The following is an 18,619-nucleotide window of genomic DNA, read 5'->3' on the forward strand; positions in this document are numbered from 1 at the left end:
CCCCACAGACTAGTATTTCAGTTTTATTAATACGATAACCACCCAGGTGTTCGAATTCCTCAAAAAGTTGAAGAACGGCAGTTTGAGATTGAATATCCGACTTAATCAGTAATAAAATATCGTCGGCATATAGTTTGATTTTAGCCATAGAGGAAATTGGAGGAGAGATATTATCGGATTCCCTGATGGCTATGGCTAATGGTTCAATAAAAAAAGCAAAAAGAATAGGGGACAAGGGGCAACCTTGCCTGGTGCCCCGCTGAACCGATACTTTACCGACCATGACTGAGTTAATGATGATATTTGCTTTGGCACCCGTGTACAAATTTTTAATTAAACTAATAATCTGTGGAGGAATTCCAAAGTGGTTTAAAATAACAAATAAAGTTGTCCATACCACTAAGTCAAAAGCTTTTTCCGCGTCTAATAATAAAATTAGAGCGGGAATTTGATTGGTCTGAAAATAATCTAAAGCCTCAACGAGAAAATGTGTATTTGTGGCTAATTGTCGACCTGCCACAAAGCCGTTCTGATCCGGGTGAATAAGATCCTTAGCAATATGATTAAAACGTATTGATAATAATTTAGTAAGGATCTTATAATCCGTGTTAAGTAATGTAATGGGCCTATATGAATTGGGATCTTTGGGATCTTTGCCTTTTTTTGGAAAACTCACAACTGTGCCCTCCCCAAAAGAGTCTGGAACTTGCCCACCCATTAACATATAATTAACTAATTGTAGTAGCAAAGCCGAAAAGGCGCAAAGGAAAACCTTAAAAAATTCAGCGGGGAGGCCATCTGGGCCACAGGCCTTACCGATTGGGAGGTTCTTGACCACTAATTCCAGCTCTGACTTTGAGAATAGACTCATCATTGCACCACTATCAGCCTGAGATAAAGAAGGCATATCATATCTTGCTAAAAAATTTAACAGCCTAGAATGGTCTATTTCCTGATGATGACTGTATATCTGTTTATAGTGAGAAAGCATTATAGTACCAATCAGATCAAGCTGTGATGTGTCTAACAGAGTGGTAGGAGATCTCAAAGTACGGATTGAATTTGCAGCGGCTTGCTCCTTAGCCTGCCAAGCAAGGAGTTTGCCAGAAAAGTTACTCTCCTCATAACTCCTTTGAGATTGTATAAGGAATTGCTGTTCACTCTGTGTAGCAAACAGCGTACTTAATTCACGTTTGGCCTCGTTTAATTTTTTTTGCGCAAGACTAGAGAAATTTGATTGTCGAAGCTGAGTCAGAGAGGAAATTCTTTGATAAAGTAAGGTCCTAGTCTGTTTAATAGTACGCCATTCTTCTGCGTCTTTGGCGATAATAATACCGCGAACAAAGGCTTTTAGTGAATCCCAAATAATATGTAATGGGGCCGTATGTAGATTACGAGCAATAAAGTGAGCAATTTCGGATTTTAAAAAGGATACCCAGGTGCTATCTTGTAGGTATATTTTATTAAATATCCATCTCTTAGGGGACTTAATTTCTTCGCCTACTGTAAACTCAATAACCAACATTGCGTGATCTGAAAAGCCATTATGCAAAAATGTCTGATATGAAAATTCTAATGAATTGGAGGCCAAAAAGAAATCAATACGAGAGGAGGATCTATGTCTTCCCGACCAGTAACTAAATTCTTGTTTATGAGGAAATTTCAGTCGCCATGGGTCACACAAATCAAGTACTGCGGAGTACTTCATAACAGACCTCAATGACTTTGGTTTAGATTGTTTCTTCGAAATACCCGTGGAATCAAGTTTTATATCGATGAGGATATTAAAATCCCCGCCTATAACTATATCTCCTCTGACCAATAGTAATGACTGGAATAACTCCTCATAAATGGCGGCACAATCGTCTACAGGGGCATAATAACTAACAAAAGTAATTGGCCTATTCCTATTTTTAATTACACAAGTAGCCCAGCACCACCGCCCAGCTCCTCCATCTTCAAACTGGATAATTTCTGCAGCCAAAATGAAATGTCATGCCTACAAATTTACAGTGGCAGGATATTATGGCCCTAACATTGATGATCCAGCCCCCTTTAGAGATCTCCTTTCTGAATTATTAAATTTTACAGATCCGTTAATTTTGGCAGGGGATTTCAATGTGGTTTTAGATCCGGCTTTAGACAGGTCAGTGAAAGGTAGAGCAGTTCAGTATAATGAAATGAGACTAACGATAAAAAACGCTGTAAAACAGCTAGCCTGGACTGATGTTTGGAGAGAAAAGATGGGGAAAAGGAGAGGGTTTACTTTTCAGAATAAGAAATGTGGTCACAAATCCAGATCAGATCTCTTTTTAGTGAGTTTTGAGGTGAAAAGATGGCTAGATAGTATAAAACATTTGGGGGAACATCTTTCTACCACTCGGCAGTATCTTTAGTTCTTAAAAAACCCATTAAAATCGCCTAACAGAAGATGGACATTAGCCCGTGCTATCTTGTTAGAGGATGGCGTCATCGAGGCTTAATTGTAGAATCAAATGTTTTTTTCTCCAATAACATGAAAACTGCCCCATTGGAAGTAGTGTGGGATACCTACAAGGCTTTTTTGAGAGGTCATTTAACATTGTTGCAAATTGCTAGACAGGAACAGTATAGAGCTGATGTGGGGAAGATCCAGGGAGAGATTCAGAAGCTAGAACAAGACCATATCCTCCAAGGGAGTAATATGATAGATGAGGAAGTCTCAGGAAAATTGTTATTGCTAAAATCTGATTTGGCTGCGGTGATGGATTCGAGTTTAAAAAAAAGATGGCAAGCTAGTAGACTTGCCCGTTTTGAGTATGGGGATTGTTGTGGCAAGCTTCTGGCATAGAAGACCAAGCAAGACATTGCCAGAGGAAACATTAAAGAAGTCAGTTCTGATGGGAAGTTACTAAAAAGTCCCACAGATATTGAAGAGGCTTTTCAAGAATATTTTGAAGGTGTCTATCGGGAAGATCTAACTATCCATGAGGAAACAGTCAGGGCTTGATTGGGTGGAGATCACGTGAAACCTCTAACAGAGAATGAAGCATTTAACTTAAATAGCCCCATAACAAGTAATGAGATCAAAAGGGCACTGGTAACAGGGAAATCTGGTAAAGGTGCCGGGCCAGATGGTCTGCCTGCAGAGCTTTATGGAGATTCTTATACCTGTGATGTAGGAATTATTTTCCTATATTTTTCTAAAAAGGCGGAAATATGCCACAATCCTGGAACAAAGCCACGGTATCATTGATTCTTAAACATGCAAAGTCATCTAGCTTTTGCGACTCATATCGCCTCATTTCTCTACTCAATGTAGATTATAAGATTTTTATGAAGATTTTGGCAGAGAGATTAAATTGGGTGATAGGGGGTTATTGCACAGGGACCAAAAAGGCTTCGTCCGGGGTAGGGGAATTCAAGATCTTACTTATAACCTGATCGGGGCAATTGATTTAGCAACGCTTTAGAAATTACCTCTAACCATGATCACCTTGGACGCCACTAAGGTATTCAATAGAGTTAATTGGGCTTATTTAAGACATATGTTGAAAGTATATAATTTAGGGCAGAACTTTTGTAGGGCAGTAAGATTGATTTATCAAGCCCTACTTGCTAGAATATTAGTAAATGGAAACCTGTCTGTCTCTGTAAAAATTCAGTGGGGCACAAGGCAAGGTTGCCCATTGACTCCCCTACTTTTTAACTTATACATTGAGCCACTGGCAGGAAAGATCAGACGTAAACTTGAAATATCCCCTTTTAAATATAAAACTTGGGGAAAGAAGGTGGCTTTGTATGCTGACGACCTAATAGTTTACACGTCAGATTTAAGAAACGCAATACCAACAATTTACAATGAAGCGAAGAAGTTTGGCCAGATCTCAGGATACAAAGTCAATGCAGCTAAGACTGAATGTATGGCTTGGAATATGGATACTAGCTTTTATTCACTGAAAAAAGAAATAAGATATCTAGGTATTATGATCACACAAAATATCGACGATATAGTAGACATAAATTTGCGCAAAGTCAGTAAAGAGATATATAACTCCTCGACTAGTTGGGCTTACCTACCTCTAACGCTTATAGGTAGAAATAATTTAATTGAAATGATGGTGTTACCTAAACTTATTTTCTTGTTTCAAAATATCCCGCTGAAATTTAAAAAAAGAGGGATTGAAAAAACTCCAGGCTAAAATAAATAGTTGTATATGGGCTTTTAAGGATATTAGGATGTCACGGAAGAAGTTGCAGAGGAAGAAGAATAAGGGAGGGTTAGCTCTGCCAGATTTCGTTTTTTACGTATGGATATTTTCTATTAGGACCAGCAAAATGATTATGAATAATCCAGACAGCTCTAATATTGGTACAATGTTTAAAGAGATGCTATCAGAGTTAGAGGGAGGAAATCAAGGCTATTTATACAAGTTTGGAGACCCAAGAATTTTTAAAAAGGTCAGTTTAAAAATTCTAATGAGACTCGCATCTACATGGTTGAAAGTTAGGAAGCTTTTAAAGATTAGCTACTATAGTGCGTTGGCACCCATTTGGGATGCTCCGGGCTCAACATGAGTGGACCAAAGATGTTCTAGCATGCCAGTTAAAAGCAGCTGGATTTCTAAGATGGGAACTACTTGCACCGGAGGGCTTTCTCCTTTCTTGGGAAACGCTGAAGTCACTTACGGACAATGAGCTATCCAGATTTAAGTATATATAAATTAAGAGCTGGCATAAAACCCTTAGCATGTCTGTTGGCATGTCTAACGAACTAGAAACTAACCTGAGTAAGAAAATCAAGAAAAAGAAAGAGGTGGCAACCTTATATTTAATACTGGTGGACCTGACTGACAAAGAATTTCAACTTCCATCGGAGCTGTGGGGAAAGTGCTTGCCTTGCGTTCAAGTAGAAGATTTATGGCAAGTATCTTATAACATTTTACACTCCACAGTCCGTCCTGCAAACCTAAAAAGAAATCATATTTTTTGTTTTTACAGGGTGTATTAGTCCCCTTTAAAACTATCCAAATTTGCGAAAGGTCCAACTCCAAAATGCCCGAAATGGCTCCAGCCTAAGGTAGATGATGTTCATATGTTTTTAAGCTGTCCTATGTTACATCTCTTCTGGACATCCAGAATCAGAGGTATGGAAGCCATGTTTGGGCCTGGCATTCAGATAAATATAATGTTGGTATTTTTTGGTTTGTCACCATCTTATGAGTAATGTCTCTAGATGAGAACAAGTTATTTTTTTATTTAATTTTATGAGCACGGAGAGAAATCTGTAAATATTGGGTCAAAAACACATCTCTGTAATTAGCAGATTGACTAATTTCTATTAAATATACAATGAAACTAGACAAAATCTTACTAAAAAAGAAAGCAAGCAACAAAAAGATTTTTGGCTACCTTGTATAGATTGGCTGAGTAACATCTAAAAATCGGGGAAATTTGTCCTATGATTACGCCTTTACACTGTGGTACTTTACCCCTTTGGTTGTTTGGTTGAGCATTTTGAGAATGGACTAGAACAAACTTAACATGGGAATGTGAGGTTTGGTGTAAAGAACATCCATCCAGAAAACAGGGCACTCTAGCTGGTGCTAATCAAGAGGGGATCCGCGGAGTTAACTTAAATTGCTCTGGAGGAATCTGATGGCAAATGAGGACTAAAAAAAAAAAACTGTTCCTACATGAAATGTTCCAAAAACCAAAACATAAATGCATATGGCATAATCACAGCCAAGCATACAATAGGATTACAAACGGAATCACATTAACGTTTGCTGACTGTTAAAGTTTAGAGTGTGCGTGTCACCAAAATCATGTCACACACCAGCTTTCTTGAGAAAGCCAGGAGCTGACTATGTCTAGTAAGACCCTTGTGCACTGACAGCTAGAATCCAATGAGGAAAGAGAATCCAGTGGTCACCCTTGCGCACTGCCAGCTCAAAGAAGTGGTCCGACAGGCATGTAGGGTCCTGTGGTTGGCACCCAACATGGAATGTGCCGGTGCAGTACTGAGTGAACTGGAAGTGGGCTCGAAAACCAGGCACAGAATGTATTTACGGAATCAACCACGCGTCCGTGTAAGTACCATTTTCCTGCACCTCAGATGGTCCAGCGTCACACAGGAAGCATGGATACAACCATGGGGTGAACACCCAAAGATGACAAGGTGTGGCTGGTACATGGTGCTGCAACTGGAATGGAAATACGTGAGAATCCATGCCCCGCCGCTTTTGTGTTGATGCCAAACACAGGATGGCGGCACACACGATAAGCTCTGCCGGGTGGCTCCTGGCGCACTCGGGCGCCAAACAGTGTCCCTCAGCCAGTGCTGGCATGTCGTCACAGACGGTCCACGTCCTCGAGATGATCTGCGCGGCATTACGAGTGAGGTAAGAGGCACACACACTGACTGACAACCGAATAACGGTTTAAATGGCCGCTACACCACCCAGACGTTGTATTTTATGAGGTGAAGAAAAGATGTTGAGAAACTCACCACAGACAGTGCGAAATAAACATAAAGCAGTCCCCTCGGTCCACCGCTACCTCGGACATCGCGATGCATGTGGAGAGGGAGTTGAAACACCGATCAGTGTTGATTGACACCAAAAAAACAACCTGACTCCACTAAGCGCGGCATTTAAAAATGTCAGTTCCCTAGAGAGGAGCAGTGAATGTGCTAAAGATTACACAATGTAGATGGCATATAAACGAACATGCCACACAAGGGTTGTATGCGTGTAGCAGCCCCACCAGGAGTAGCCTGCCTGCAGGTCAGCCCATTCTCCAACTCTCACACTTCACCTCTCGAGCACCTAACATTCCAATACGCATCATCACTCCAACATTCCATGCAGCACAAAGCACATTCACACTGGCTGAGCAAGTAGGGAGATAAGGGCAGGACAGTTACATGAACAGGCTACTAAACACTTCCTGTGTGATAGCCGTGACGTTACTTGCTGCCATATAAAGCGGTACGCAAATTAGAGGGTCTCAAACATATATTTCTGCCATGATCCCAAAAATCCTAGAATTTGACCTTTCAGTGGTTACAGAATATTTATATTGACAAAGGGTGGGATGGGATGACAGTAAGAAAAAAAGACCAAGAAGGATTTCAGAGAGGGAATAGGATTGGAAGCTGCAAGGGAGATGCAGGTGAAGGCATGAGGGAGAAAGATAGAAGGTTATTAGTGTGGGGATAATGCAAGAGGCGTGGGAGGATGGTAATTTGTGAGGAATGTAGATGAGGAAAAAGTGAGGGACTCTCCAAAGAGAAGGGAAGCAACTAATCAACAAAATTGCAATAGGAGAGACTCGGAGGAATTGGAAATGAGTGAAGTGAATGATTGTGCTGAAAGGATAACAAGGAAAAAGGAGAAGTGAATATCTTAATAATAATTGCATGGACAGACATGGAGTTATGTTGTATAAATGTTGGAGTACAGAGGCAAGAGAGTGTTAGGGATGTGGAGTAGAGGGACTCAGCAGCATCCGGCATGACTCTCGGGTAGGAGGGTGGGCAGGGAGGGTCCCGGATGGGGTTGTGATTGCAGTGGGTCATGATTACGGATGGGTGGGAAAAAATCAAAATTAAAAAAAATCACTTACCTTGCTGCCGCCTGGTTCCACAACACTGCTCCTGCTTTCCTGCTTCCGATTTCAAGAACAGGAAGCAGGCAGCCAGGCTCCCTCCCCTACCCTAAGCCTATCACAGCACTGCAATTGTGCTTAGTCTGAGTGCTGTGACACAGCGCTCAGCCAGGGCTGGAGGGGCGGGCATGTTCTCCATGCCGCTTGCATGGAGAAGTGGGAAAGTGAACATGACTGGTTTGGGCGGACTGAGAGGGCTGACCAAACAGTAACTGCGCCCTGTCAGGAGTGGGCTAACCACTCCTCCTCAGCCCTGCCTGCAGAACAGAGCTGCCCCGCCCACCTGACTGCCCCCAAAGCATCCGCACATAAAATGATAATAACTGAAAGTTATTATCATTTTATGTTTTTGCTTCTGCACTGCTTTAAAGCAGTGGGGCGACACTCCTCCGCCATAGCAGAAGAGCTGCCCCTGGGGACCAGGAGGACAAATAAAGAGGACAGTGGCCAATACAGTAACCACGAAAAATGAAGGGATGTATTTAATTTCCAAGTTACCAGAAATGAAACGCTAAAAACGAACATTTTTAACAGCATGTTAGCACTTTCAGCCTGATAGGGAGAACGGAATGCTGAGCCAAAGCTGCAGCCTCTGCATATTTCTACACATCAGATGCTCCGACTGCAGAAGCAATAACTATCAAAGCGCCGTCTTTGTGGGATGGTTGCTGGAAGATGGGGCCATCTGTCTGTAATTTTCCGATCCTGTGAGTAAGACTGCGGTTCATATTTTATCCTCCGCAGTTCATATCTGTCATCTCAGCAGGGATGGAAGTGGGAACAGAAAAGATAATCGAGCACGCACAGGAAATCACTGACATTGTTAATCAAGGCAGTGTTCTAAGTTATTCTCAACCGCCCGTCAGAGGATATGAGGCAAAGGCCTCGACTACGAATCCTGCGTAATTGCATTGCTACTTATTGATAAAAAATGATAGCCTGGAAATGGTTTGCCTGATGGAATAAATAACGTCAATGACGAGAATTGTCCCAGAAATGAGACGCAACATGCGGATTTTGGTGCTACTACCCCAAAAAAATAACATGTACCAGAATTTACTATGTCTTATTCACCCAGCAGATTTTGCAGGTTTGGCCTGACGATTTTTAGCGGGAGAAAAACCTGATAGTTGTAAAATTCTGACTAACTTATGGAGCTCTAGTAATCGAGGCCTAAAACTGACCTTAAACAAACTTATCACCTATTTGAATGTGAAACCTGAGATTTTTTAAAATGAACATACAACTAGGTCTGAACATTTATTGTGAAATTTACAAATTTTCCGCAAATTCACAAATAAGTAAATTCCCTTAATTTATGCATGCTAAATACTTATTCAAGCAGACAATGTCTCAAAAATATATGTCCAACTTTATAAATACACTGAACCCTTCCTTTTTGGAAGTTCAGGGCCTATCATAGGAGAGCCTTATATGTAGTAAAACAAATAAGGTTTAGGCCTAGCAAAAGGTTCATTTTGCCAGACCGAAATGGCAATTAACACTACACAGACAGGCTGCAATGGCAGGCCTGAGACATGTTTAAAGTGCTACTTAAGAGGGTGCACAATTAGTGCTGCAGAACTACTCATAGCACTTAATTTACAGGCCCTAGGGGCACGCAGGGACGGCTGGTGACATTTGAAAGTGGTGAGGCGTAAAATTATTTTCCTAATGCACCGCAGCAAGCGAGCGTAGCGAGCGAGCCGGAACAACCTACGGGAAAATTTTGAAAAAAGAGTGGACAAATGGTGCATTTTCAAGCAAATTTGAGAAAGCAGGCAGGTTAATAAAGCAATTGTAAAAGTGCAGTTATTACATTAATAAAGAGATGTCATGTAACATAAGTAGCTGCTTATTCAGTATATGTGTCTTTGCTCTCCCTGTGCCCTTACATATCACTCATCTGTATCTTTGCTCCCCCTGTGCCCTTACATATCACTCCTGTGTGTCTTTCCTTTGTCCGTGTCCTTACATATCTCTCATCTGTGCCTTTGCCTCTCCATGTGCCCTTACATATCACTAATCTGTGTTTTTGCTCTCCCAGTGTCATTACATATCACTCCTCTGTTTGTTTTCCTCTTTTTGTGCCCTTGCATATCACTCCTGTCTGTCTCTGCTCTCCCAGACCCCTTACATATCACTCCTCAGTGTCTTTGCTCTCCCTGTGCTCTTCTATATCACTCTTCGGTGCCTTTGCCCTTTTCTTATTGTCAATTTATTTTGGGGGCAGTGTTTGTAAAATGAGTCTATACGTACTGCCAGACCAAAGGCGGACTGTCACCTGCTCTATTCCTCCTTGCAGTGCTCTCTATGGTGACTCACTCGCCCCATTTCAGCCGCCACCCCCTCCCTTGCCTCAGTTCCAGCCCTGTTGGCAATTGACTGACTCTGCCCCGGCCCGACTACAGCGAAAATGGATTGCCTGAGATGTGATCGGACCAATTCGCACGCTGTTACTTTATTTTCCCTCTCAGTGATTGGTGAAAATCTTAGAATTAATGACGCGTATGGCTTAATATACCACCTCAGAGAAATCTTCTTTGCCACGTTATTACTTGCTGTAAGTATGTCACGCCGCAGTAAACGCTGTAGCCAGACCCAAGTGCCCTCTTGACCCTGGGACACCAGTCATTAAGGAATGGCAGTAATTATGGGTTCATTCCAAGCCACAACTGAAAGCAGACGTCTCACGGTGAACTCACCGGTGCCTGGTTTACCCTCTGTCCATCCACAGTGACAACCTGGTCGCAGTCTCTGATCTCGAGGCCTGCGGTGCTTGACCCTGCTAGCATGTCACCCCCCCTCCACATACACATTCACACACTTTCCCTGGGGACCTTCCCACACTCCAGTACAGTGGCACAAGGGGCTTTATTCAGTTAGTTTTAGGGCTTTTGTCGAAGCCCGGATTGGGATGCAAAACTGTGTGCAGACCCTCAAAAGGGGACTGGACCCCTGCAAGAGGCCGTGTGCAAGCCTGCAGAGAGTGGTGGATGGAATCCGATATAATGTGAGGGTTTGATAAGCTTTGCCCCGAGTATCCTGTAAAGTGAAGTATCTCAGTATGAAAGTATTCAGCTGCTTCACATAGTTAGAAGAGTTACATATTTAAATGACCAAAGTTGTATTTACTCGACTAGCAGAGGTAAAAAGATACGTTTGATGCACAAGTGGTGTGCGACCCAGCACTGCAATAAGTAAGACACATTAATACTGTCAGACAGGACACGAGCCACCAGAAAAGTAACAAGTAAAACAACAACATACTTTTAGATTCAAAATGCAGGGCAACGACATGCAATATATCAACACAAGCATTGGCAAAGCAATTTGCTGCAGCTTGTGTAGATTGAAAAGAAATCTACAAAGCTACATTAACAGTCAGCAAGTCAATGACATAAACAGCAGAAGTGCACGATTCCCTAACCGTGTCCCCAACAGTGATCGTACATGTAGCAGACACAGTCTCGGCTCGTCGCATACATCGCAAACTCGGGAGGGGAGTCGTCGCGTGGGGGTGGGAACAGTCCTGCCCGAACTGCCAGGCCAAGACCTCCCTGGACGGGGGGTGCGCGCGGCGAGACGATCCAAGATGGCCGCCGGGTGAGGAGCTCCGCTCGAACAATGCTGATTCGAGCATGAAGACACCTCTTTAAGGCAATGAAGCTTCGCTTCGAGCATGGATTTGGTTTTGGGACATTGCAGAGACTGCTTTGGCAAGTTTTGTTGACCGTAATGCAGTCTTTTTGTTACCGTAATTGCGCATTCTCTGCTTCCCTCAGATGACGGCCGCCATTTTGTTTTTTCTTCAGCGTTTTTTTTTTCTATTTTTTCGCTGCCACTGAATCTTTATGCTAGTTCCCTGTTGTTTTTTGGTGGCATTACGGCGGTAGTTGCTTTAGCTCACCTTATGCCATCTTTTTGCGCAATTATCTGTTAGCGCTTGGTCTCTTTGGTGGCCTCTGTGGATTCCTCGGATCGTCTCTCCTAGTAATTGAGGGAGCCAGTTGTGTTTCCGGTGTCCCAGTACCCTCCGCTGTGTTGTATCTTGGTACTATCATCGTTTGCTACGCCTCTTCTTGCTGCTGACTAAGCAATTTTTCTGTTGTCCTGCCTGTATTCCGCCATTGTTTATTCCTGTCATAATTGGTTGCGGCACTGTCAGGATGGAGGGCGTACACTCTACCAAGCCTCACGGAGGATCCTCTGGGGGATGGAAGGACTCAAGCAACCCCTCTGTCAAACGCACCAAAAAGGACCCGCCTTCCCCAAATAAGTCTCCGCTGCCTCTCACTCTTGAGGATATCATGGAGGAGTTGCGCCTTATTCGTCCTTTTATCACGGACACTGTTGCCACGCTTCAGAGGTTAGATGATAAATGGTCTAGTATGGATACGAGACTGTCTGAGGTGGAGCAGAGGATCAGTGATGCACAGGATGTTGTCACTAAAGTTGACACTCTCACCAAAGAGGTCGGCCAGCTCAAGAAAGTGGCGGAAGATTTGGAAAACCGCAATAGGCGCAACAATCTGCGCATTTATGGTATTCCGGAAGGATCAGAGGGGTCGGACATGATTCAATTCCTAAAATCTCAAGTTCTTCAAATTGTTGGCCTCCCGAAATCCTCAGATTTCAATATACAACGCGCTCATCGTCTGGGGCCAAGAAACGCATCTTCTGCATCTAAACCTCGTGGAATCATAGCATATTTCCTCCTCTACTCTGATCTTATGATGATCCTCCAGGCCGCCAAGCAACATAAGCAAATGATCTGGTCTGGGCACAAGGTCTTTTTCACTCAGGATGTCTCCAAGCCTACGGCTTCCCGCCGAAAGGAATTTTTGGACCTCAGACCGGCTTTGAGATCTATGAACGCACGCTATGGTTTAATACACCCTTGTTTTTTCAAAGTGACCTATAAGGAAATAACTTTTAGCTTTGAGGATCCTGCTGACCTGCGGAAGTTCATTCATACTCACAAGGGAGAACTTATGGAATTGAGCAAATCCTAGTTGTTTTTTTTTCCTTCTTTAAAGTATAGGATTATCTTGTTTTGCTTAAATGTTCAGTTATAAGTTGGATAGTTCCTGTACTTCTTTTGCTCCTTCCTTGTTTTTCCTTTGTTTTGCAGGATTCCCCTTTGTGGTGTTCTTGTCAAGGTCACCCTTTTGTCCCATCCTGCTGTTTACAGTGTTTACCCCTTCTGTTGCCGTCTCTTTCCCTAGATGTTTGGTAAGTTCCTTCGCTTGTCCTATTTGATTTTTATATTGTTCTAGTTTTCCAATTTTATAGTCTTTTGTCTTTCAGTTTTTTTCTTCTATCTCTATGGTGGTTTGTTCTCCTATATGCTCCTCTTAGCGCGGCTGTTTTGTTCTTCGTCGCCCCCCTCTCACAGTAATGTTTTTTGTTCAATTGTTTTCTGTGGCTAAAGTCTATTGGCTTTTTGTCACCCTCCTTTGGATGCCTTTTGGGGGTTTCTGTACCCCTGCACCCTTCTCTCTATCTTTCCCCTTCTCCTTTTCGCTTCTTCCCTCTTTTTGCTGTTTGTCCTCCCTTTCCTCATCCTCTTTATCCCTGTCATCTCTATTCCTTTGGCAACCTCTTCACTATCTGATACACACCACACTTCCTTTTTCTCTTTTTCGGTTCATGGTACTTCTTTGTCTTTCTTCTCTTTTATATCTTCACCAACGTATTTGCGGCTGTTGCCTGCTTTAATTTTTCTGTCTCTTACTATTTATTCAGGCACATGTGCATTTCATTTTTTATTTTCAGTTTATTTCTCTTTCTCTACCCTGTCTTAAATTCCATACTCCTTTCTGCTTATCCTTACTTTCTTTACACAAATGAATGGTCTTCGTGTCATTTCTTGGAATGTTAAAGGAGTTCGCAACCCTGTAAAAAAACAACGTGTCTTATCTCATTTAGCAAGGTTGAAATGTCAAGTTGCACTGTTACAAGAAACCCACCTTAACTCTCAAGATTTGTCTTCGTTGCGTAGACAATGGGTTGGAGAGGCATTTTGTTCTCCAGCAGTAAATGGTAAAAATGGTGTTCTTATTTTGTTTCATAAGTCATTATCTGTTCAATTGCACAATGAATTCCATGACACTTGTGGTAGATGGCTATTTTTAGATGTTACTGTTAACAATACACAATTTTCCTTTTGTAATGTTTATGGCCCTAACGGTGTAGATTTAACCTTTTGGAGGGATTTCTCTAAGCTTCTAGCCTCTCATGCAAGTGATAATTTGATTGTGGGTGGTGACTGTAACCAACTAATGGACCCATTTTTAGATCGTAAATCGCACACCAGATATGTCCCCAATAAAATGCAAAAGTCCTTTTTTAATGCTATCTCCTCTAGAGGTCTTATTGACTCATGGAGACTTTCTCATCCCGATACTTTAGAATTTTCCTTTTTTTCTCCAGTACACTCCTCCCATTCCCGTATAGACTATATTTTTCTCACACAGCATCCATTCCAATTTTTGACTAACTCAGAAATAGGCTCAATTCTTATATCTGACCATGCTCCGGTTATTACTGATCTGGACTTTCCCTCACCTACTCCCACTTCTAGGCAGTGGCGCTTCAATAATTCGCTCCTCCTAGATTCACAGTTTGTCGAGCAATTTATATTTTTTGCAAAGGATTTTTTTATAAATAATCTTCACTCTACTCCTCACTTTCACTCTATTTGGGACTCCTTCAAGGCTGCTGCCAGAGGTTTTATTATTGCTTTTGTCTCACGAAAAAAGAAAACAGCTCTTTCAAAGTCGGCCCAAATTCTTAAACAAATTAAAGATTTAGAGCATCTCTACTTCACAACTAATTCCTCAGAATCGCTCTCTTCCCTCATCAAAGCAAAAATGCAATTTAACAAGCACTCTTGGGACTCTGCGAGTACTACCCTCCTCAATTTTCACTCCAAAATGTATGGTGGACGCAATAAGGCTGGTAAGTCTCTCGCTACTTATCTAAAAATTAAAAAACAAAAATCTAAAATAATAACTATTACCGACTCGCATGGAATTCCTCAGCATACTGATGATAAAATTCTCGACTGTTTTGTTCAATATTATTCCACACTTTATACGCCCGAATCTGTTCCCTCGCCTTCTCAAATAGACTCCTTCTTTCAATCCCTCCCCCGGTCCTCGGATAGGTCTGTGGATCTCTCTTCACTGGACGTTCCTCCTTCAGAAAAGGAGCTACTTAATGCTATTACTCTTCTTCCCAAAGATAAAACTCCGGGCCCAGACGGTTTCACGGTTCGCTTTTATCTCCATTTTAAGGATATCCTTTTACCTCATTTATTTTCTTTGATTACTTCCTTTGTGGCTCAAGGGAGGTCCCAAGGTTCTATCACTCAGGCTATGCTATGCTTAATCCCTAAAAAAGATAAAGATCCCTCCCTTTGCAAAAATTATCGACCCATCTCCTTGATTAATATGGACTGTAAAATTTATGCTAAAGTCTTGGCCTCTCGTATTAACAAAGTTATCCCTGATCTTACCAACATCTATCAATCTGGGTTTGTTAAAGGTAGATCCATCACTGATAACTCGAGAACCTTCCTTAACATTATTCACCTGGCCTCAAAGATGGATTCCCCAATCGCTGCCATTACCTTAGATGCTGAGAAAGCGTTCGATAGAGTCTGTTGGGATTTTATGTTTGGTGCTTTGCGGTGGCATGGCTTTAGTCCTCCTTTTATTCGTTATGTTAAGTTATTATATTCTGCTCCCTCCACTTCTATTTGGGTTAACGGGTCTCAATCCTCTTATTTTTCTTTGCATAGAGGCACTAGACAGGGTTGTCCTCTCTCTCCTCTTCTTTTCATTCTTGCGTTAGAGCCCTTTTTGGAAAAAATTCGACGTTCATCATTGTACACTGGCTTCATATTTCAAAACATGGATATTAAGTTTACGGCCTATGCTGACGATATTTTGCTTTATATTTCTAACCCGTCCATCTCTTTGCCCGCACTCTTTTCCCTGTTACAAGAATACTCTCTGGTTTCTGGGTATAAACTTAATATAGATAAATCTGAGGTTTTGCCACTTAATAAATTTTGCCTTCCTCATATGTTTCAGGGTTCGGGTTTTGAATGGAACTCAGGTAATATTAAATGTCTAGGTATTCTGTATGCCAGCACCATTAGAGATACGATTAAGCTTAACCAGAAGGACATTGTTAAAAAAACTCTCCTCCCTTATAGAACGTTGGTCCCCCCTTTTTTTATCCTGGTGGGGTAGGCTCGCCACTATTAAAATGATGCTTCTCCCTATAGTCAATTTTTACGTTTCAATGCTTCCAATTTCCCTTCCACTCTATTTTTTCAAAACTATAAACCGTATCTTTACCTCCTTTTTATGGAATAAACGTAAGGCAAGGATTTCTCTCTCTCGTCTTCAACAACCTAAAGATCTGGGTGGAGTGAATTTCCCCAACATTGTTCGGTTTCACTCAGCCTTTACTCTGAAACAGATTTGGCCTTTTCTATCTGATTTGTCTGACCCCCCTCTAACAGCCTGGAGTGCTATAGAACTTGCGCAGCTCTCGCCTTTTTCATTCGTTACGGCCGCCCGGTTATCTCATCCTCCGCAACGTTTTCTTACTCCTATTTTTAGACACTCTAAGGCACTCGCCCTCTCTGTCTTTCGCTCTTCCCTCTCGCAGTTGGAATTTCATTCCTCAATCCCAATTTGGTACAACAAATCCATTAAGATTAATCACAGAGCACTTTTTTGGAAAGAATGGATAGATAAAGGCATCATTACTTTCGATTCCTTACTTAGTAATAATTCCCTGCGCGACTTCTCCGATATTCGCGATTCTTTTCACCTCTCTAATGTCCATTCCTCTCAGTATCCCTTGCTCAAGATCTCTTTAGATCTCTTTATTTCTCAGGGCGCTTCACTTTCTACTGCTGACTCAACCATTTTCCCCCTCCCGGACTTCTCTATTCCCCTTAAAGCTGCTGCTATTTACAAGTTACTTTCTTGTTCTCTAGTAGCAAGAACCAAGTCCAAACTTGAACTCTCCTGGGAATTGGATCTAGCCCAAGAGTTTCCTCTTCAGGTTTGGAACTCTTTATGGTTAAAGTTGCACACTGCTTCACGTTCTGCTAGCACCACGCAGACTTTGTATTTTTTTTACAATAAACTTTTTTTTACTCCTTCTGATTTATATAGCTTTAAATTGATTGACTCTAAAAAATGTTGGTCTTGCCCCTCTGAGAATGGTGACTTTTTGCATATGTTTTTTCATTGCCCGTTGGTTAAATCCCTCTGGTCCCGTATTTGGTCTAAACTGAACGATATCTTAGCTACTGACCACACTTTAGAGATTGTCCATATCTTTCTAGGTGGTATGGCTCCTATATGGAATGTTTCTGCTAATGTACGTAAATTTATAGACCTGTATATAGCCATTACTCTACAGATAATTACGACCAATTGGAAAGATGCCTCCAAGATCTCATATAATGCATGGTGGAATCTATTATGTCATCATCACCGATTGGATCGTGCTTTTGCCACCACTGTACCTCTTTTGATTAAAAAGGACTTGTTATGGTTGCCATTAACTAATTTTCTTTCCCAAACTGTTCCTTAAATAGCTGTTTTTATCTCTTTTTTTTTCTTTTGGTCATGTTATAAACACAGCTTCTCCTAGTATGTTTATTCATTTATTAGCTTACTGTACTTATATGATGTTTATTCTGTATAATGGTTACATTTCTCCCCCCTCCCCCTCTTTCTTTCCTCCTCTCTTCTCTACCCTCCCTACCCATTAATCAAAACCTTAAAATGCTTTTTACATATGTATATTCTCTACCTTTATATGGCACTTTTTTCAGATTGTATGATTTAGTTTTTTTTTTTCTTTTCTATTGTTCTATTACATTGCCTTGGTATTTATTTTGTACTGATGTTTTACTTGGATTATGATATTTAATAAAGCTTTCTAAACTCCAAAAAAAAAAGACCTCCCTGGACTGGAAATAAGCATCCTAGGACCGGTTTCAGGGTTTCACACCTCATCAGCAAGGATAGCCTGACTCCAGTGGCATGGAGAGAATGGGACCCACGTCTGGGCGTACCCGTCCCACTCGTGGTGACAAATGCAAAAAGAACAATTGATGGACAGAATGCAGAACAATGTCATACATTCGACCCAGTACAGATATGTGGGCCTTAATCCATAGTTTTTTTGTTCACTCTGCCATTCCAGTTTGAACCCAGCCATATGCAAATCAATCTTGACCCTGTGCTTCATGGGAACAGTCCAGCCTGAAGTGCCAGGCCAAGTCCTCCCTGGACTGGAAATAAGCATCCTAGGACCGGTTTCAGGGTTTCACCCCTCTTCAGCCAGGATTGCTTGACTCCAGTGGCATGGGGAGCACTGGACACACGTCTGGGCTTACCCGTCCAACTCGAGGTGACAAATGCGAAAAGAACAATTGATGGACAGAATGCAGAACAATGTCATACATTCGCCTCAGTACAGGTATCTGGGCCTAAATCCATTGTGTTTTTGCTCATGAAGCCATCCCAGTTTGAAGTCAGCCATATGCAAATCAGTTTTGACCCTGTGCCTCATGGGAACAGTCCAGCCCGATCTGCCAGGCCAAGTCCTCCCTGGACTGGAAACAAGCATCTTAGGACCGGTTTTGGGGTTTCACCCCTCATCAGCCAGGATAGCCTGACTCCAGTGGCATGGAGAGCCTGGGACCCATGTCTGGGCATACCCGTCCCACTCGGGGTGCCAAAGGCAAAAAGAACAATTGATTGACAGAATGCAGAACAATGTCATACATTCACCCCAGTACACATTTGTGTGCCTTAATCCATAGTTTTTTTGTTCACCGTGTCATTCCAGTTTGAACCCAGCCATATGCAAATCAGTCTTGACCCGGTGCCTCATGGGAACAGTCCAGCCCAAAATGCCAGGCCAA

Source organism: Triturus cristatus, chromosome 3_2 (assembly GCF_964204655.1).
Source record: "Triturus cristatus chromosome 3_2, aTriCri1.1, whole genome shotgun sequence".
Lineage (NCBI taxonomy): Eukaryota > Metazoa > Chordata > Amphibia > Caudata > Salamandridae > Triturus > Triturus cristatus.